Source organism: Polyodon spathula, chromosome 3, assembly GCF_017654505.1.
Source record: "Polyodon spathula isolate WHYD16114869_AA chromosome 3, ASM1765450v1, whole genome shotgun sequence".
Lineage (NCBI taxonomy): Eukaryota > Metazoa > Chordata > Actinopteri > Acipenseriformes > Polyodontidae > Polyodon > Polyodon spathula.
Window position 1 is genome coordinate 31,289,681 of NC_054536.1, and position 21,729 is coordinate 31,311,409.

The 21,729-nt window shown below is 38.6% G+C and overlaps 1 protein-coding gene across 4 annotated transcripts in view; it reads right to left on the reverse strand.

Moving 5' to 3' along the window:
• The window catches only part of LOC121312979 (sterol regulatory element-binding protein cleavage-activating protein-like), a 66,826-nt gene extending 47,314 nt beyond the window's left edge, over window positions 1–19,512 (reverse strand). Inside the window, exon 1 of one of the 4 annotated variants that reach the window (XM_041245029.1) lies at window positions 19,358–19,512. The gene's annotated coding sequence lies outside the window, so the exon portion shown is untranslated. Of the gene's footprint in view, window positions 1–1,776; window positions 2,284–16,176; window positions 16,539–19,139; window positions 19,205–19,357 lie in introns of those variants that run through there. The other 3 variants (XM_041245032.1, XM_041245030.1, XM_041245031.1) reach the window with 3 other exon arrangements.
• Window positions 19,513–21,729: the final 2,217 nt, after the last annotated feature.

Sequence of the window (21,729 nt, forward strand, 5' to 3'; positions counted from 1 at the left end):
TTGTGAGTGGTTATTTGAGTGTTTTTGTGAAACCTTCTTCAGGTTGGTATAAATAGGGCCTTTGTCTTCAAATCAAAACCACTGTTTATTGATGAATGCAGGGAACGCTCCTTGTAAGCACAGAAGAATAATTCATTCAACATTCGGCATAATACATTTACATAGCAAATTCAAACCAGGTGTCCCCCTTCCCTGTTTTGTTTGTGCTCCAGTCAGCCCGGAACAGTGCCCCGGTAACCCCTCCTATCTTATTGTGCGGTATTCAAAATGCTAGGATCATGTGCCTAACTCTGAAATCTGATAATCTTTCTAGCCATTTTCTCTTACATGAATTCTATGGTTTGAGCCGGGTCCCTAATGTATCCTCAGCCCAAACCACGATTGCTCTCATTATGCATGCAGATTGGTCTTGCTTAGGTATTTCAAAAACACTGTGCATTCGACTTTGTGGCTCTTGCTTTGCCTGTCACCGTTGGGAGCAGTTGTGCGTGCAGGACACAACACAACACTTTCCACCTCCCCTGTTAAATCTCCTTTTAGAAAGACACAGGGTGTCTGCATGTTACGTAAACTGTAACCTAAACTAGTTCTCCAACAGTTCACTACAAAACTGATGATTGGGAATTTAAAACTGCACTCTTGGCAACACCCAAAATAGAGGGGCGTCGGACGTGCTTGTCGGATTAGTTCAAAATGTCATAGAAACAATTGCGTCTATGAGGCAAAGTAGCTGCGATTGTCCATGACAATGCTCCAACCATGCATGATCTTGGTGAAAAAAAGTTGCAATGCATAAGATTGCTCGTGTACTTCAAACTCACTACAGATCTCAGTTAATGCCGGCCTGAAATCGGACAGTATATCACATATGCTGAGGGCAGAATGACACCTAATGAATCACTTTAAGCAAAGCGCTTGTGCTTGGAATGCGCTGGAAGAACAACAGCACATCATGAACCTTCCACAGCAGAAAGCAATATCCACTAGAAACTGTGCTCAGGGCATCAGATGATTCCAGGCCACTTGTCTAGTACTCTCACCTTTCACTTCCCAAGCTCTGCACCTCTCCAAAATCAACCTGCCCTAATCCTAACCTTAATCAACCCTAAAACCTAAACCTAGCTCTTTAGAATCATCTGATGCCTTGAGTTTCTAGTGGAAATTCCTTTGTGCTGTGAACCTTCCAAAACACTAGCTTGTTTGGCATGTAAATATGTGTTCAAACAGCGACTATTGTATGCTTGAGCATCTCTTGGTAGAGATGGACAATTTGTACTGTCTTAAGCATCAGATGAATCACTAAACTCACTGATGCTCACACTCTTAAAATGAGAAATGAGAGCTGGTAGATAGCAGAGTATCTCGTGACTGCATTAAAGCCACTATATTTTTCTACAACTGTTCTGTCTGCTGAAAGCACCCCAAATACATTTGCGTCCATTGTACACCCTCTGATGCAGGGATTACTAGACAACCATCTTGTTTTGTCTCCCAATGACGACTTCCCCGCAATTAAAAAATTCAAGAGGGTGGTGGCTGGAGAAATTCGGTTCAGATTCAACGTAGAAAACGTACTATCAGCTGCTGTACTTTCAGCAGTAGTTGATCCCGGCTACAAAATCACTGCAATTCATTGATGCTGATATGAGAGAGCAAGTCATGTAGCAAAGGAGGTAATGCATACAGTAATTATCCTTACCAACACTGGAAGTGAAAAAACACAGGCATCTGAAATTGTACCATCAAAACACAGACATCGAAGCTTCATCAACTCACACTGAGGAAGAAGGTGCTCCACCAGCGAAGCGGGGAGGGGAGGATCCGAAGTCAACGTTGTGCTTTCTATTGGGAAGAAACACACAGAATGCACCCTCCTTGCCAAATATGAATGATTGTGAATTTGAACAGTACTGACCTGAACCTGATCCTGATATCTACAGTAAGCCACTCAACTGGTGGGTACTGACCAGCACAAGATCCCAGCAACTGGCTAAACTGGCACGCAAATATGTTACTGGTCCAGTCAGTTCTGTACCAGCAGAGAGGATTTTTTCGACTGCTGGGAATATTGTTAGAAAATTCTTTTGATCCAGAAAACGTAGACATGCTAGTTTTCTTGCAGAAAAACATGAGGAGTGGATTTTACCACTGAACTGGCTTGGATGTGTTTGGCCATTTCAATTTGATTCGCATTTAGTTGACATTTGCTGTCTTTTACAGGGTTATTTTTGGACTGATGAGGAGCCATAATAAAAGACTGCTTGAATTTATTGATTCACGTGAACTTTTATTTCTGCACAATAACTTTAACGAATGATAATGAAGTTGAGAATTACCCAGCTATATTGAAAAAAAAAGAACAATAACCCACAACGTGATTAAAAAATATATTAGTTGATTCCTGAATAAGGTAAGGTAATTCTACCATCAGAAAAAAAAAATGTTTTGTGACAACCTGTGTCAACTGATATAGTTCACTTCCAAATAGCACTTTTACCGCTAGTTGAAGTAACACAAAGTATACATTGTCCACATCGGTACTGACCATATATATATATATATATATATATATATATATATATATATATATACACACACACACACACATATATACACACACACACACACACACGCCTTGCAAAAGTATTCAGACTCCTGACCAATTCTCTCATATTACTGAATTACAAATGGTACATTGAAATTTCGTTCTGTTTGATATTTTATTTTTAAACATTGAATCTCAGAATCAATAATTGTAACTTGACACTAGTTTTATGTTGGGAAATATTTTTAAAAATAAAAAACTGAAATATCTTGCTTGCATAAGTATTCAACCCCTGTGCTGTGGAAGCTCCCAGTTTGCACCAGTGAAAGAAATTGCCCTAACGAGGACACAATTACCTTACCATTGGCCTCCACCTGTGAACCATTAAAGTTGCTGTCACATTTTCTGGATAAAAACCCCACTGTTGAAGGATCATTGGTAAGGCTGTGAATCCGAAGGAAAATGAAGACCAAAGAGCATACTACAGAAGTTAAAGTAATACAAATGCATAGATTAGGGAAAGGGTACAAAATAATATCCAAGTGTCTGGATATCCCAGTGAGCACAGTTGGATCAATAATCAGGAAGTGCAAGTTGCATCACACCACCCAGGCACTGCCAAGAAAAGGCCGTCCCTCAAAACTCAGCGCTCAAACAAGAAGGAGACTTGTGAGAGAAGCCACAGAGAGGCCAACAATCACTTTGACGGAGTTACAGAATTCAGTGGCTGGGAGTGGAGTAATGGTGCACCAGTCAACCATGTCAAGAGCTCTGCATAACACTGGCCTGTATGGGAGGGTGGCAAGAAAGAAGCCGTTACTCAAAAAGTACCATCTGAAAGCACGTCTGGAGTTTGCCAGAAAGCATGAGAGTGACCCAGCTGTGATGTGGGAAAAGGTTTTGTGGTCAGATGAGACCAAGATAGAGCTTTTTGGCCAAAGCTCAAAGCGCTATGTGTGGCGCAAACCTAACACCGCCCATCCCTCAAGACACACCATCCCTACAGTGAAGTATGGTGGTGGCAGCATCATGCTGTGGGGATGCTTCTCATCAGCAGGGACTGGGCATCTTGTTACAACTGAAGGAAGAATGGATGGAGCAAAATACAGGAAAATACTGCAAGAGAATCTGCTTCAGCCTGCTAAAAAACTGAAGCTTGGGAGGAAATTCACCTTTCAGCAGGACAATGATCCCAAGCCCAAGGCCAAAGCAACATTGGGGTGGTTCAAGAATAAAAAGGTGAATGTCCTACAGTGGCCCAGTCAAAGTCCTGATCTCAATCCCACTGAGAATCTGTGGCACGATTTGAAAATTGCGGTCCACAAGCGTCATCCAACCAACCTGAACAACCTGGAGCAAATCTGCCAAGAAGAATGGGCCAAAATCACTCCGACACTGTGTGCAAAGCTGGTACATACTTACCCCAAAAGATTTAAAGCTGCTATTGCAGCGAAAGGTGGCTCTACCTAATATTAATGTGTGGGGGTTGAATACTTATGAAAAGCAAGATATTTCATTTTTTTATTTTTCTTAAAAATATTTCCCAACATAAAACAAATGTCACCTTACAATAATTGATTTTGAGTTTCAGTGTTTTAAAATCAAATATCAAACAGAACGAAATTTCAATGTACCATTTGTAATTCGGTAATATGAGAGAATTGGTCAGGGATCTGAATACTTTTGCAAGGCACTGTATGTATGTATGTATGTATGTATGTATATATGTATATATATATATATAATATATATATATATATATATATATATATATATATATATAGATATATATATATATATATATTAAGTTAGTAACATCTGAATTTTTTAACCACTAAATGAACAGATATTTACACACTTTACATGTATATTAATTTAAGCAGACTTATAGCCTTAATACTCACATATACATATCCCTTTAATTCACAAACCCTCAGGTCACACACAGTAACAAAACGTAAGTAATTAATGCAACGATATTATGGCTCATTTCCATTGCTTTAAACATATAATTAATAATTGCATCCGGTTCATCCATTTTGCATTGCAATAAAAGAATATATATATCTTACAGCTGGCAACCAACAGAGAACATAGTGAAAAATAATCCGTTTTAGTTTTTTTTTAATAAGTTACATATTGTCGATTTACTAACTGCGGCCGAGTTACAGTGCCTTTGGGCAAACAGTTGTGTCATCTGTGCATTTAATCTTGCTTTCTCATTTTTTATTTTGGCAGAGGTGTGGAAAAAGCAAGCCTAGGGTTTAAACCTGTTTAACCTGTTGTAGAAAGACAGGTCCCCTGTAATATATCTTCCTGAAACTTTATTTTTTCTGCGCAACTAGGAAATAACTGGCTTTAACCGTGTCTCACCGTCTTTTCAACTTTAAGTTCAGGAAAAAAACCCAAGATAAAGAAATAAAACAAAGAAAAAGAACAGTGTAAACCTAGTGCCGGTGATAACGCTGCCACTACATTTCATGAAGCCATAACAGTTATTAAATCAGTAACTGACTGACTGTGTTCAATGTTAAATAAAAGCAATTTTATATTCTACTATTTTGTGTGTGTTTTGTGTGACAGGGAGGGGGAGGGGCAAGTAGATTTTTCTAGCATTTTGTCCCTTGGACAAGAATTTTTTTTTTCAACAAAAAACAAAATCATGTTTTATTACTAAATTATAATTTATGGGGGCAGTAACTAGTGAACACCCAACGGCCGCACCTTAACAACATAGTCCCAAAGAATACAAGACTATATATAAAAAACAGATTTAAAAAAAAATTGTGAAGGGGTACATTTTTGAAACCCACTCTCTCATACAGACTGCATGTTACAGTAGCATGTGCACTCAGGTCATTCAATAGCCCTGGAAAATGGACAGCTCTCAAATGCACCACATGGCTGTCTCACTAGTAGACAAAGTAAACTTGGAGAGAAACCACACAATCCTAGATGAATGAATGAATGAATATAATACAATCTTGCCCAAAGGCATCTCTCCAACTTAAAGCTGTTATGTTTGCTGATTGAACACTTTTGCCCCTTTCTCACTGGCACACCCAAGCTGGTTCGAGTGTTTTTTACTGGCTATTTGTCGAGCCGTGCGAGAACCAAAACGTGAAACTCTGGCCTCACAAGACCTCTGAATCCGACAGCGAGCCGAGCCGAGCCAGGGGCAGGGTTAAGGATTTTCATCATTATGTTGGGTCAGTCAGTAATACTTTAATAACAACAACAACAATAATTTTTATTTTTATATAGCGCCTTTCATAGTGGACCACCATCCCAAAGTGCTTTACAAGATACAAGACGAGGGTGTGTGAACTATGTATGTCACTTACAACAACGTCTCACCCCAGAGACGGAGCACAAGGAGGTTAAATGACTTGCTTGGGGTCACACAGTGAGTCGGTGGCCGAGCTGAACCGGGGACCTCCCGGTTATAAGCGCATTTCTTTAACCACTGGACCTCACAGTACACACGAGGAAGACGAACAGCACTGTGTGCAGCAAGTTCAGAGGAGAGAAAAGTACAAATTACTACTCTCTCCAAGAAGCATCCTTCTCCTGTTTGCGTAATCAGTTGTTAGGGTTGCATTTCAGTTATATTCATTAAAGGGATCGTCCAAAATGATCATTGATTACAGCAAGCATACACAATGTGGTCTTTTTCAATATCCCTCCCCAAAAGGGTACATAAATATTTTAATTACAGACCAGAGTGAATGTGAAAATAGACACTTTTGAATGGTTTACTGTATCCTATATAGTGCACAAACATGGAGGAATTGCAGAATTTGAGCACAGATTCAAAATTTGATAATCTTTTTCTTTTTGTGAGGTATATTTGTAACTTAATATTAATTATCTTGGGTAGATCTAATTAAATAGAGATTAGTATATCAATGAATTATAGTATCTGAAAAGAAATATTATTTAACTTTGCACAAGTTAACGTAAATAAATTCTATTAAAATCTCAGGATTAACTTAATTCAATATACCTTTCTATGTTCATGTTATAACTAATTCAATGTTACAGTAATACAGCTTGATCAGACATATCGGTTTGAAAGTAGAATTACTTTCATTTATTTAAATGTTACAAAATGAAGTAGGTTACATGTATGAGCATAGGATCAGAAGATCAGTATGTTCAGAAAAATATCAACCATGTATTTCATAGGAATTCAGCATTCTCAAAAAAAAAAAAATTCTGAAATGTATTAATGCTATATCTTAGCAAACTTGGAATTCAAGATATATTCAAAACATTCAGCAATATTAATGATATATTTTATCGGACTAAAATAAAATAAAAAATGTAACTGGATAATGGTTAATACCATGTTTAAGCATACTAATTTTAAACAAATTAATCCTACAATTTCTATGCACCATCAAAATTCAATAAACTTGTATATATTTATAGTGTTAGAAACTATCACAGTTGTGGTACTAAGGATGATAAAGTCCGTGTGGTCAACTCTATTGACAGCATACTTCACGTACCATATCACTCACTGCGTTTACATAGCACTTCAGATCCGATACAGAGTAAATCACATCCGAAATCCTGCCATGTAAACTCTGCAATCAGATTTGGGAATCGGATTTCTCTCCGTAATCCGATTCCAGGTAATCGGATTTACGGATGTGGGTTACCCGATTACAATATTATTAATGCTTTTCAAATCCGATCTCGCTGCCTTGTAAACGCGGTGATCGGATTACAATATTACAAATCCCTTTCAAACCCGATCTCGCTGCCTTGTAAACGCGGTGATGGGATTACAATATTATCTCAGCAGTGCGCAAGTGTACTAAAAATCAGAGAGCAGTCGTGTGCATGAGCGGTTGCACGTACGTGCGTGCGTGCGTGCGTGCGTTCGTGAGTGTTTGGGTTGGGCATGATGCCTCGTCAGAAGTAAGCAGCTTACTACCTGAGTGACGAGGAAACCGTTTTTTTTTTTTTTTTTAAATAAAATGTCTCGACGAATTAAAAATTATAAATCACCTTGACGGTCGAAAACACCGAAACAACGACCTCTTCAAGAGTGGTGGAAAAAAATGTAATCTGCTGGATACAACAAAACGGTCGACCAAGTGAAATACAGTACGACTGGGCTCACTGAAAGCAGCAGCTGTACATAACAAAATCATCAGTCTGGCCCTGTCTGTCTTGCTCTGGAGCTAAACGCTGACAACGGAAAAGCATGCACACTCCAAGGTTCGCATTAATGTTTAATTGTATCAACATCATCAATGTTGAAATGCACATTAGGAAAAATGTGTGATCGATCTGCATCCTGACTGGAAATACTTTCTGAAATAAAATAGAGAGGAGACTAGCTGTGAGCTGTTCTAAAAAACAGTTTGAGTTTTAAAAATCACAGAGATGTTTATGGTGTATAGTAATTGTTCTGCTTTGCCTTCATCAGTTTCACACAGTTAATGATTACTTGATTTTTCATGCACTTTAAAATCAACTATCTTAAAGGTAGACGACGTAGTCACAAATGTGCCACTCTGGCTTTGGACATACTGGACACAAACCTGGCAGTACATCTTATTTACTGAAGGCATTGACTTACTGCAGCCAGTCAAATTGTGAAACCCAGAGGTTACTGAAAAGTGTGCTGCCTCTTTTCTCTGTTTGTGAATCATCTCTGCAGACTTTTTTTTTTTCTTTTGTGGTGGAGGTTCGCAACCCGGTATAAATCTCTACATCTTTGTAAAATGACTTTACACTACATAGATGCAATATGCTATTATTATTATTATTATTATTATTATTATTATTATTATTATTATTATTATTATTATTATTATTATTATGTAAGTTAAAGGCAATAAAGAGAGTGAAGAGAAGGAGCAAGCAAGGGAGGAAGGAGAGAATAGAAGGAGCAAGCAAGGGAGGAAGGAGAGTGAAGAGAAGGAGCGAGCAAGGGAGGAAGGAGAGTGAAGAGAAGGAGCAGCAAGGGAGGAAGGAGAGTGAAGAGAAGGAGCAAGCAAGGGAGGAAAGAGTGAAGAGAAGGAGCGAGCAAGGGAGGAAGGAGAGAAGAGAAGGAGCAAGCATGGCAGGAAAGAGTGAAGAGAAGGAGCGAGCATGGGAGGAAGGAGAGTGAAGAGAAGGAGCGAGCATGGGAGGAAGGAGAGTGAAGAGAAGGAGCGAGCATGGGAGGAAAGAGAGAAGAGAATGAGCGAGCATGGGAGGAAAGAGAGTGAAGAGAAGGAGCAAGCAAGGGAGGAAGGAGAGTGAAGAGAAGGAGCAAGCAAGGGAGGAAAGAGTGAAGAGAAGGAGCGAGCAAGGGAGGAAAGAGAGTGAAGAGAAGGAGCGAGCAAGCGAGGAAGGAGAGTGAAGAGAAGCAGCAAGCAAGGGAGGAAGGACAGCGAAGAGAAGCAGCAAGGGAAGAAGGAGAGTGAAGAGAAGGAGCAAGCAAGGGAGGAAGGAGAGTGAAGAGAAGGCGCAAGCATTGGAGGAAAGAGAGTGAAGAGAAGGCGTGAGCATGGGAGGAAGGAGAGTGAAGAGAAGGAGCGAGCATGGGAGGAAGGAGAGTGAAGAGAAAGCATAACAAGTCGGCCAGTAGAGGATGAGCGGAGAGGACGAGAAGAAATATAAGCAGACACGAAGGATTAAAGAAATGACGAGGCAGTATGATGAAAAGAGCAATAGCCATGAGCAAGGGTGGTTTTAAACTGGATGCAAGCAGAGATTGGTAACCAGTGGAGAGTGCGAAGCAGAAGGGTAGCATGAGAGTAGCATGGCTGGGAGAAAACCAGACGAGCAGCAAATTTTTTAATAAGTTGAAGAGGGTGACTAGCCGAAGCAGGGAGACCAGAGAGGTTACTAATTTATTAAATGCTGTGGTTTAAATGAGAACTTTCCATATTATAAACTAAATGTACTTTTTAAACATCAAAGCAGTATAAAAACGTATTACGTACAACACAAAACAGCTCACGTGAATGGCCATTTCCTCACATTAAGTTTCTTTGAAACTGACCATATGAAATAGTTATTCTAATATTTTACAATAAATTGTGTAATACGAATATGTTGGTAGTTAAGCAATCATCTCTATACACTATAGTTTTAAATACTGTTTTAACTGATTAACGATTGATCTACGAAATGTGCTTTGTGTTGAAGCAATTGGGCTTTTTCAAAAAAGAAATACGCAATTGAGGAAATGGCTGTTTTTGTACTGTTTTGATGCTTACATTCAAACGACACAGATGAATAAATGAATAGCGTAAGTAAAAACAGACAAAATTTAATTTAAAATCTCAAAATAATGCAAAATGTGGTATGACAACAGGATAAGAAGGGAGGTTTCGGCCCTGAGTGACTGTTTTGTAAGTATTAAGAATTGTTTGTTCACCACTGCTACACCCTGTTAGAAAATTATTTTCCTGCATTTATTATTTTATTTGTATTTTTTTTTAAACGCAAGCCTGTGAACGTGAGAGTATATGTGTATATTTGTTTTAAGTACTCACCCAGAGGGCTACTCAGACACAGACATGAGCTAGTCCTTATCAGGCAAACGGGCGAGCATTACTTTCTAACCCTGTATTTACCAAACCTTTTTTAGTGAGGAGTTCAAACAAAGTCTTGGACTAGGTAGACATAGTCTTAGCACAAAGGATAAAGAACTCTAACGGCGCACGTGGTCTCTGAGGATCCTTTCTTGTTGCTGAAAAGTAAGCAACATGGCACATCCTCGTGGGGAAGAAGGTTGAAATCAAAGAAATGTTTTTTCTGTCTGTCTTGTTCGCTCTTAATAGTGTACAGCAGGATGAAGGCAGGAGTCTGTAACGTGCAGGCTGCGTTGTTTTGAGATGAGGCATTAGTTAGATGACACACTGGAGGGTCGAATGTGGTTTTTCCGTAGCGTGTGTCGAAATGTCTCCGTTTTAAAAATCCTTGGAAAAGACGCTGGACAATCCTAAATTCTCCAATCACACTGAATTTATTTCCCAGACCTTGATCAAAGATTGGTCAGTTAGAAAAGAAAGATTAACTTTTCATTGAGGTTTCCAATAAATCCAGCCTTGCACAGTTATCAAGTCTGCCATTTGATCCATTGTTTACTGAGAACAGTAAACTGTCTTCTGCTCACAGCTGGAAGTTAAATTAAGGTACTGTTTCTTCTCAATGAAAACCAGTAAAACAGGTTTTTAAATTTGTAGTCTGGTTTTTATTTTCCTTTGAAGCCAAGAACACCCTGGGGCCCTTGTAAAAAAATTGCTCTTTTGTTTAAAATGTAAATCCAAGAGCCATGTGCATACTATAATGGGTAACTTCTTGAAGACATAATAATAATAATAATAACAATAACAATAATAATAAATAGTAATAATAATAAATTTATTTATTTAGCTGCTGCCTTTACCGAAGGTTATGTTTTAATAGTAAACAAAAGCAAAATACAGTCTTATCTCCAAGCTCAACAGAGACATGCTCCACTTTTGTGTCTTGGCTACCCCGGCAACCCATCTATTTATTAATTATTGATTATTAGTTATTTTACTTCCATCTCAAATAACTCTGAATATATTTAATTACATAATATTTTTAAATATATTATAAATTGTAGACATTTTCCCCTTTACAGCGCCATGGCTCGTAAGAGGAACATAAGTGTAAATTAATTGGCTAATGGGTTTTCAAAGCGGTAAAACCTTATTTTTCTGTTTGTTGAAGAAAAAACTAAACAAAAACCCTTATGTTTCATTCCACACTGATCACGGTCAGTGTGTGGAAAGCAGGTACTGAACTATTTAGTTTTATATACTTCTTCCTAGCATTCCATCGACAGAGAGGCAGTTCAAGTCATTTTAAGGTCCTACATACGTGTGTTCCCTATTTATACTATAAAATCATATATATCATACCCTCCCCCTGTCTTTTTTCTGGTGCTCAGCACCCAATAAAATTACAAATCACACAAACGCTCACACTTGCATTCAGCAAATCCGGCTCAAGGAAATGGTGAACCCACCTACTTCTTTGGGGACCGCGGTTCTTGTTTGATTGTGAAATAAAGATAATCAGTATTTTTTTTATTTGTCACCAATTCAAGAACTGTATCAGTATAATTGGAATTGTTTTTGTATTTCCATTTATTTGTAAAGACTGTATCTGCTGACAGTTCTGGACAATTTAACTTTACATTTTGAATACATTTTTTTCCTGGACGGACTACATTCTCAACAGATAAGAAACAGTGGTGCTTGTACAGTAAATTGCGAGAAAAAAAACTACAAAAGCAGATAAATTAAAAAATCAGTTCTAACATTACTTACCTGTGTTCTTTTTTTATTTAAATAAATATATAGCACTTATGGTCACTTTTACTGTAGTTGCTTGGAGTCAGTGTTTTTGTGTTCTTGAGTTGTTTTTCTTTATACCTTTATTTTGCTCGTGAGCTGTTTTTGTGAAAGAAAAGAATACAAAAAAAAAATAATTGCCTGCCATAACACTAAGACTTTGTACTTCAATGGGAAAACATTTTGGAAAGCTCTGGGCTGTGAAGTGCTAGATTCATGTGGTTTCTATATAAAATTGCACATATAATAATAAAAAGTACAGCAGCACTGATGGGAAGGCTCAGTTCCTGCAATATACATCTTCCCATTATCACAAACCCCACACCGGAGCGCACAGCCTGCCAGCCAGCCTGTGACAAGACCAGCGTTCAGATTCACAGCAGCACTTACAACTGTAAACAGTTGAGCTATGATTGTTGCAGGAAGCAGTCTGCCATGTTCTCTAATCACCAGTATCAACAAGGCCATCAGTGACATAACTCGGTCACAGGCGCATGCAAAGCACGCAGTAAACTCTGGCACAGAGTGTTACTGTATCATGTTTTACTCTCAGGCCCAGTTCCTAGCAGACCACTTCACAATTCCTGGACAGTCAAAATAAACAAAGTGAATGAGTGGTCACAAACTGGAAGAGTTCGCGCTTTCTAGGGCTGCAGCGATTATACTGAAATTGTTATCACTTGTCAAATCAATTACTGCAATATTACAGGATAACATTAGCAAGCCAGATATACATACAGTTGCATCATAAAAGCAATCTACACTTTGGAAACCTTCCTTACTTGTCAGTTAAACAATGTGGTATGACTTCCTGTCTGTATAACATAAGCAAAATGATGTCTGGGCAAGGAGGCAGTGATACTAACAAGAACCAGTGCTTTGAGGACAAAACACCGAATTTAGTCTATAAGAAACAAACACGTTCTATCATTTGGGACTATTTTAGAATCACTGAAACCAACCAGAGAAAAATCCAAACCCTTGCTGTAAAAAGTGTTTGTCCTGGTGGCAACACCCAAAATGTATTTAGTCACCTGCGTGGCGCTGATCACCATCGCCATTTTATCTTCAGCTTGTATCGATGTGTAAAATCTTGTATTGCTGCAACCCTAGCACAAGCAGTACAGTACAACAGCCCCTATGCCAGGCAAGAGAACTAATGTACGACAGAGATAAGATTGCATCGCTGCATATATACACTGGAACAGCACGGAAAGTTACTGTTTGATTGTCTTCAAGGCTTCAGTTCAAGGTTAAAAGACCACATTCAATCCTTGTACTGTACAGTAGATTCTCTAGAAATCATTTAAGACATCCTGTGAGTCTTAAATGCAATTTACCTATACAAGCGGTGAGAGGTATTTCTGATTGAGACTCGTACTGAAAGCTGGAATGGCTCAAACTGCTACTTATGTTATACCCTGGGTTTCTAATCTTCCATCTAATCCCACAAACAAGCCCCTGCACTACAAGGGCAATTGTGTGTGTGTGTGTGTGTGTGTGTGTGTGTGTGTGTGTGTGTGTGTGTGTGTGTGTGTGTGTGTGTGTGTGTGTGTTTGTTTGTTTTTCTGCCTGGCACAACATTATCTGCAACAGGCTTTTACTACTAAAAACTGATTCAATTGTCCTCTTATTCTTGTACGATTTTATCACTGCGAGTTTCCCTGGATCCTGGATAGTGGTCTTGAACCAAGATGTTCTGAGAACAATGCTGCCCACTCACAAAGAGAACGCAGACTATCAGGTAAGAAAATATCTCATATATGTTTATCACTGTACAGTATCTAATCAGCAATAAACAGAGAATAATACATGGGTCAGAATATATCACCACACAGTAATATGTCTCGAGTTGGTTTTGAGCCGTGATGCACCAGTGGTGTATCCACCAGAGCACTGCTAGCTCCACACTCTCATTTTCCCTCCCCTGCTGTGCTTTTCCAGGGTTCGACATTAACCATGGCCCCGTGGCCCAGGGCTGATAGAGAGCGCAGTTTTGCAGGTAGTTATGAAGCACCACTGGCCCGACTGAGCCGGTTACATTTAACGAGTGTGTGTGTGTGTGTGTGTGTGTGTGTGTGTATATATATATATATATATATATATATATATATATATATATATATATATATATATATAGCTTTCCGTTTCCGTTTCCTGAATCCAGGAAAATGGGCCAGTGTGTCGAAAAAGCTGAAAACTAATTTACAAACCATTTTTTAAAAACATAACTACGAACTAATCCTAACTTGCCAGGCGTCATATTTGACGTACAGTTAGAATCTGATACTATGTACCGAAGTGCAGTGTTGGTACTCATTCCCGCGGCAAATCTTTTACAAGTCGGGTTTTCTACAACTAAGTAATCAGTAAGCCAAAAGGAAATCGCTGAAATAAATAAATCACAAAGTAACTATGAAAAAAATGAAGACGAACATTTAGAATGGAGGCTTCATTATGACCGTGAAAAAAAAAGCTAACGTTTTTCCTTGTTTGGCGTCAGTTTCCCAGACTTGCAGATAGGACAGCAGCTTTATTAGTTGTGAATTCAACATTCCGTTCACATCATATCCAGTCTCATAGTAAGATGTCCCGGTCCACACCAAGACAAGCGATCGAATTGTCTAATGTTTTGATTTTGGATCCGATGTGTTCAGGTCAAAAATGCCATTCACAATTTTTGGACTCGTTGGTATCAATCAGCAAGATTGGCGCTGACTTGGGAGATGCTACACAAGCGACAACGCTCTAAATAGGATTGTCATTATTTTGTATTATGAATATTGTTTTAATAGTGTTTATTATTAGGATTAGGGATGGAAATTATGAATAGTTTCCTATTTGAATACACAGGGTGCAACATTTTTATGTATTCGATTACCTGAACTCTGGTCCCTTATGCTACCAAGAGTAAAAGGCAAATGCGTGTGCACAAGCAGACTGCATAACAGTGTAAGCCGGTAAAAAAGTGTGCAAACAATGTCCAAGACAAGATTTCTTCGTGAAATACCCTATTTCCTTTGGCACAAGTTTTTCCTTTTGTTTTCTGAATTACAATACAGAACTCAATGAGCAGCAATCTATTTCAATTAAATCAACAGTAGCATAAAATTGCGCAAACCACGAAATAATAATTTTTGCTGTATTGTATTCAGAATACAATAACACCTATCATATAGCAACCTAAATATTCGACATATGTTTAATTCTAACAAATAATGTTTATAAAAATAATCTTATTAGTGCAAATATTGTAACCTGGCCAAAACAATAGAAAATGCATTCCAACATTACAATAGTTATCATTACTAATAACAACTGCCATCAAGTACTGACATCAGATGAATTCAAGTCAAGTTACTTTGTTTATTCAATAACCTGTAAATAATTCAAAACAAGGCTCCTTGGTTGTACTTTTAATGGTCAGTGCAAATGTTGACGTTACTCCTTCCATTCACAGAAAGTCATCAGTAGATGTTTTACATTGAACTGCAGTCCAGAGTTAAAAAATGACTCCTTTCCAGCTCCAAGTATCTTGCCTTTTCTTATAGTCACTGCGTTGTTCTGCTTAACATTTAGTATGTCTTTATATTCATCATAACGTTAAATTACCTTTCTAATTTCAATGTTACCCAAGTTTGGATTACCATACTTCTTTTAGCACTTGCTATATACATGTTAAATGGCTGAAGTAACATATATTGAAAGGCTTCGTTCAGCCACTTTCTTTTGAGACGTGGGCTCTCTTTGGTTACCATACACAGTTAGAAACATACTGAAAATAAAAACATCATGAAAAAAAATATATAAATATATTGGGGCAGATAAAATTGCATCCGGGCCAGTAAAAACACTAGCTCAGTGGCCCGAGGGGCCAGTAGTTAAAAATATAAAACGTAGAGCCCTGTTTTCACTTGTTGGCTTTTTAAAATATAGCCACAACACAGTGATCTCGTACAGTAGTGGGGGAGCTGAGCTCATGTAATTATGTGGCACGTGGCTTCAGAAGACCAGTGTTTTGCCGATTATACAATTCTTCAGTTAAAACAATAATCAAGACTAAGCACATTTTTGATAATATCACAATAACACCCAAGACAGCATTTCTCAACAGATTGCGAAATGCATTAGATAATGTAAGAGAAACCAAACCAAAATCTGACTGAAATCTGAAGCTACTATCCCCATACCTGAATGATCACGTAGGGTGCTCAGAACCACTCCACGTGAGCCAATGTATCACTATGTTCATAAACACTACCGCTGCAGTAAGCAACAATAAATAGCCTTTACCTTTTCTATTGCAGCAACTCAGATATCAACATCAAGCAGGCTGCAAAGAGAAGTAAAGCAAAGTATCCGCCTCTCAATACAACATCAACAGTCAGTGGCACCGCACTCTGTTGCAATCCCCAAATGTATGCAACAGGTGAAAACAAGCATGTTGTATCTGAGAGTGCGTGAGTGAGGGAGGGAGTAGAAAAAGAGTGAGAGAGGGTGAGAGAGCTTTCATTCTCCAGCAGGCTAGCAAAACAGACAGCCAAACACTGTGCCATGTGCGACAGGCCTTCCCTTCCTTTCTGTCTGTGTAGGGATTTACAGTGCCACAACACAGCAAGCAGGTATTGTAATTAAAACAACCTAGAAGAAAGTCAAGAAGACAATGCCTTTGAGTGTTACGATTACTGTATCTTGCTGTTAGACCTGAACAGCACTTTCAACACTGCTAATCTGCTGATACTTGGGCTAAAAATATCACAGCATCATCAACACTGCAGCACACATTACCTTAGAAATCCAGGGGTTGGTTTTTACGCTGCAGATGAAAACAACAAACTGGCAAATTACACTGTTGCTCTTGATAAAGTTCTGATTTTTTATTTTTTTTAAAAAGTGTAACCACCCAAAAATGTTTTTTGTCTTAACCAAACAGAGTAGGTAAACGCATGTATATCTATTAATGCCTAAATATATGCATCAAAGGGATACACGTGAAAGTTTAAAGCAACACAAGAATGTTAAATGCCTAATTTTGAGTTGAACTGAAATGGATACACCCAAGACATACAGCACTGTAGCTAAACAAATACAGTAGAGAGATCATTCCTGGCTTATCTGCTGCTGCTTCCCTGTGAATTTCCACGTGAGATCCAATCCCATTTTTTGTTAGTTAGCACAACTGGCCTGGTGCAGGACCGTTGACGAAACAAGAGTTCAGTCAGTGTGCAAGGAGGAGCAGTGAGGTGCTGTAAAAAATAAATAAATAAAAAACATGTATATATATATATGTGTGTGTGTGTGTGTGTGTGTGTGTGTGTGTGTGTGTGTGTGTGTGTGTATTATGACGTCTTGCATAATGTCTTTATAATATTACAACTGACAAATTAAAAGTTAAAGGTGCTTTGCTTTTAGGAAATAAAAGAAGCAAAATAAAAAAAAGCCCACAGTAAACACTGAGCTATATTTGTAGCTCACATATAGTTTTCACTTATAGCTATAGTTAACTTCAATTCTATTATTGATGACATTTTTTATGTATTTTGTCACCTGCTTTTAAACCAATATGGTGATCATGAAATATTGCTAATTTCGCATCAACAGAAAACAAGATACACAGAAAGGATAAGTATAATGAATTATCTTTTTCAGTCCGCGTGCCTGTGTTGAACAATCCAGGTCCCATTTACTACATGATGTCCCTGTGTATGCTCTTTTCAAGAAAATGGATCATGACAATTTAATTTTCTTGTTATCCTTTTCTAGAGTAAAATACAAACAGCAAATACTTCAATGCTTGCTGCTCATCCTGGTCCACTTCTGACACGGAAAATGATTTGAATGTATTTTCTGTGTGCCACAAAGTGGGGTGTAGCCCCCTCAATTGTTTGTTCCGTAGCCCCCCGCCCCCAGCCCCCTAGCTCCCTAGCTCCCTAGCCCCCTCATTAGAGAATGTCTGGCACAGCTGCTGATTGACCTGCTTTCATTACTTAACTTGCATGGGCAGTAATTTTTCAAAAACAATAGACTGTGCGAGCAAGTGTCAATTTTAGACAAAATAAAAGGAAATTAGATTTTAATTTCATAGTTTTAATAAAATTAAGATTACTAGCATGCAGAGTTAATAGCATTGCAGTGATAAACATATTTTCTTTGTATTTGTATTATTAAATTGCAATCAGAAATCACATCAATGTAAGAGGTTACTATTCCCCGAGACGCACATCATAAGCACCCTGTGCCCCCACCCAGATTTGAGCATTACTTTATGACCTATTTCACAATTTAGTAAAAGGTGCAGTTCATAAATAAACTAAACAGTGCCAATCAGTACATTAAAGCAGGGGTCTGCCCTGATGCTTAACGTCACATTCCGTTCTATAAGTTTTCTTATTTAAAAAGTCTTAAAAAGAACAACTTCTGATAATTTGCTTAGGGATTTCAGTCTCGCATATTTCAATCAATCTTTTACCCACATAAACATTTTGTTTTAAATCTTAAAAGTGTATTGATTATATTTTCTGTAAAACCGTACAGCTGTGCTCATTTCATCATACCTTAAAACGAACTGTAATTAAAACCGGACCGCCTCACAGGACACAAGAGACATAGCACCATAGTTTTGCTGAAGTGGTCCGGGACACTGACCTCAGACCGCTAAGTGGTCCGGACCACTGGCCACAGAATGCTACAACCCTCCTACTGGCTGTCCCTCAACTATGTACAGACAAGCTAACAGTACATTTTAATCACGAATTCTAGCAGCAGCCAGTGTTAGTTAAAACAATCAATGTGCAATCAAACTAAGAAAAGACAGTACTGTAACATACTGATATTACGTTCCGTTTATTGTTATTATATTACATTAAAAAGTAGCTGTACTTTTACGTCCACATATGGCAGAGCCTGTCACTGACAAAGACAGCTTTACGGAAACTACATGAATTACTTACTAGTACTGGTAGTAACTACTTACATAGCCAATAATTACATTAAAAGCGTGGGCTTATTCAGAAACCAGTACCGATTTATTTATTTATTTATTTTTTAAATAAGAAGAATCTGATCTACCTTCTATTAATTTGATCTCATTCAAATGAATGATGGCCGTTGCTGTGTAAGCCAACCAAAATAAACAAAAGGGGCGCGTTTGCTGTAGTATATTACATCAGCACGAACTCGGAAGCAAGTTTCCCCACAGTTCTGTCTGATTCACCAGAATCACCTCGATTATGCGTGAGTGTAGTTTATTTACTCACTCTGGTTCGAGTTCTGATCGCCGCGAGTAGAACAATTGCTGTCATCTCATGATATCCTATGATAATAACAATAGCCGGTAGGGTTCCCTGATCGCTCAAAATCATCCGAGTGCACAGGGAGTCTGGGGCAGATCTGGGCCCTGAAGCGCAAAACCGGGATATATCGCCCACCACACTGTGATGAAACCCCCGACAACAACGTCTGATCCAGCGCTTACCTCAGGGCTGCTCTTCTCTGTGTCTCCGGACGCTTTGCTCGGCCTCAGATCGCTCTTTTTTTGTTCTTGTGTTTTGTAGTCTGACGCTTCGCTTCCAGCGCATGAGGGATCCTGTCACTGACACTGACAGCAACGTGAAATCCCAAGCCGCGACCCCTGAACTCCAACCTCTCACCCGCCTTCCAGTCTGAGAGAGATAGGGAGCTGGGTCCCTCTAGCGGCAACACCGCGGTACTAACGCTCTTAGTAGAAAACTATGCAAGGAAAATCTCAAATCATTCTTTTAAAGAGATTAAGCGGTATTTAAAACCAAATACTGCAAAGAACAGTGGATTTAAATGTGCTTTATATATATATATATATATATATATATATATATATATATATATATATATATATATATATATAGTACTGTGCAAAAGTTTTAGGCAGGTGTGAAAAAATGCTGTAAAGTAAGAATGCTTTCAAAAATAGACATGTTAATAGTTTATATTTATCAATTAACAAAATGCAAAGTGAGTGAACAGAAGAAAAATCTACATCAAATCAATATTTGGTGTGACCACCCTTTGCCTTCAAAACAGCATCAATTCTTCTAGGTACACTTGCACACAGTTTTTGAAGGAACTCGGCAGGTAGGTTGGCCCAAACATCTTGGAGAACTAACCACAGTTCTTCTGTGGATTTAGGCAGCCTCAGTTGCTTCTCTCTCTTCATGTAATCCCAGACAGACTCGATGATGTTGAGATCAGGGCTCTGTGGGGGCCATACCATCACTTCCAGGACTCCTTGTTCTTCTTTACGCTGAAGATAGTTCTTAATGACTTTCGCTGTATGTTTGGGGTCGTTGTCATGCTGCAGAATAAATTTGGGGCCAATCAGATGCCTCCCTGATGGTATTGCATGATGGATAAGTATCTGCCTGTACTTCTCAGCATTGAGGAGACCATTAATTCTGACCAAATCCCCAACTCCATTTGCAGAAATGCAGCCCCAAACTTGCAAGGAACCTCCACCATGCTTCACTGTTGCCTGCAGACACTCATTCGTGTACCGCTCTCCAGCCCTTCGGCGAACAAACTGCCTTCTGCTACAGCCAAATATTTCAAATTTTGACTCATCAGTCCAGAGCACCTGCTGCCATTTTTCTGCACCCCAGTTCCTGTGTTTTCGTGCATAGTTGAGTCGCTTGGCCTTGTTTCCACATCGGAGGTATGGCTTTTTGGCCGCAAGTCTTCCATGAAGGCCACTTCTGACCAGACTTTTCCGGACAGTAGATGGGTGTACCAGGGTCCCACTGTTTTCTGCCAATTCTGAGCTGATGGCATTGCTGGACATCTTCCGATTGCAAAGGGAAGTAAGCATGATGTGTCTTTCATCTGCTGCAGTAAGTTTCCTTGGCCGACCACTGCGTCTACGGTCCTCAACGTTGCCCGTTTCTTTGTGCTTCTTCAAAAGAGCTTGGACAGCACATCTGGAAACCCCTGTCTGTCTTGAAATTTCTGCCTGGGAGAGACCTTGCTGATGCAGTATAACTACCTTGTGTCTTGTTGCTGTGCTCAGTCTTGCCATGGTGTATGACTTTTGACAGTAAACTGTCTTCAGCAACCTCACCTTGTTAGCTGAGTTTGGCTGTTCCTCACCCAGTTTTATTCCTCCTACACAGCTGTTTCTGTTTCAGTTAATGATTGTGTTTCAACCTACATATTGAATTGATGATCATTAGCACCTGTTTGGTATAATTGTTTAATCATACACCTGGCTATATGCCTACAAAATCCCAGACTTTGTGCAAGTGTACCTAGAAGAATTGATGCTGTTTTGAAGGCAAAGGGTGGTCACACCAAATATTGATTTGATGTAGATTTTTCTTCTGTTCACTCACTTTGCATTTTGTTAATTGATAAATATAAACTATTAACATGTCAATTTTTTTAAAGCATTCTTACTTTACAGCATTTTTTCACACCTGCCTAAAACTTTTGCACAGTACTGTATATATATATATATATATATATATATATATATATATATATATATATATATATATACACACACACACACACACACACACACACACACACACACACACACACACACACAGTGGTTTGCAGAAGTATTCACCCCCTACCAGTAATGTCACATTTTGTTGAATTACAAATAATCTATGCACAGTATTTCAAACAAACTTTTTTTTATTCAAAGCCGTAGTGGTTAAACTGAACACTGTTATATGAGGAGGTGGTTAAATGTCAGCAAAACTTGCAAAGAAAATGTACAAAATGAAATTTACTGGTTACATAAATATTCAGCCCCTTAAGACAGTAAGCACCTTTTGCAACAATCACTACACTGAGTCTTTTTGGACTAGC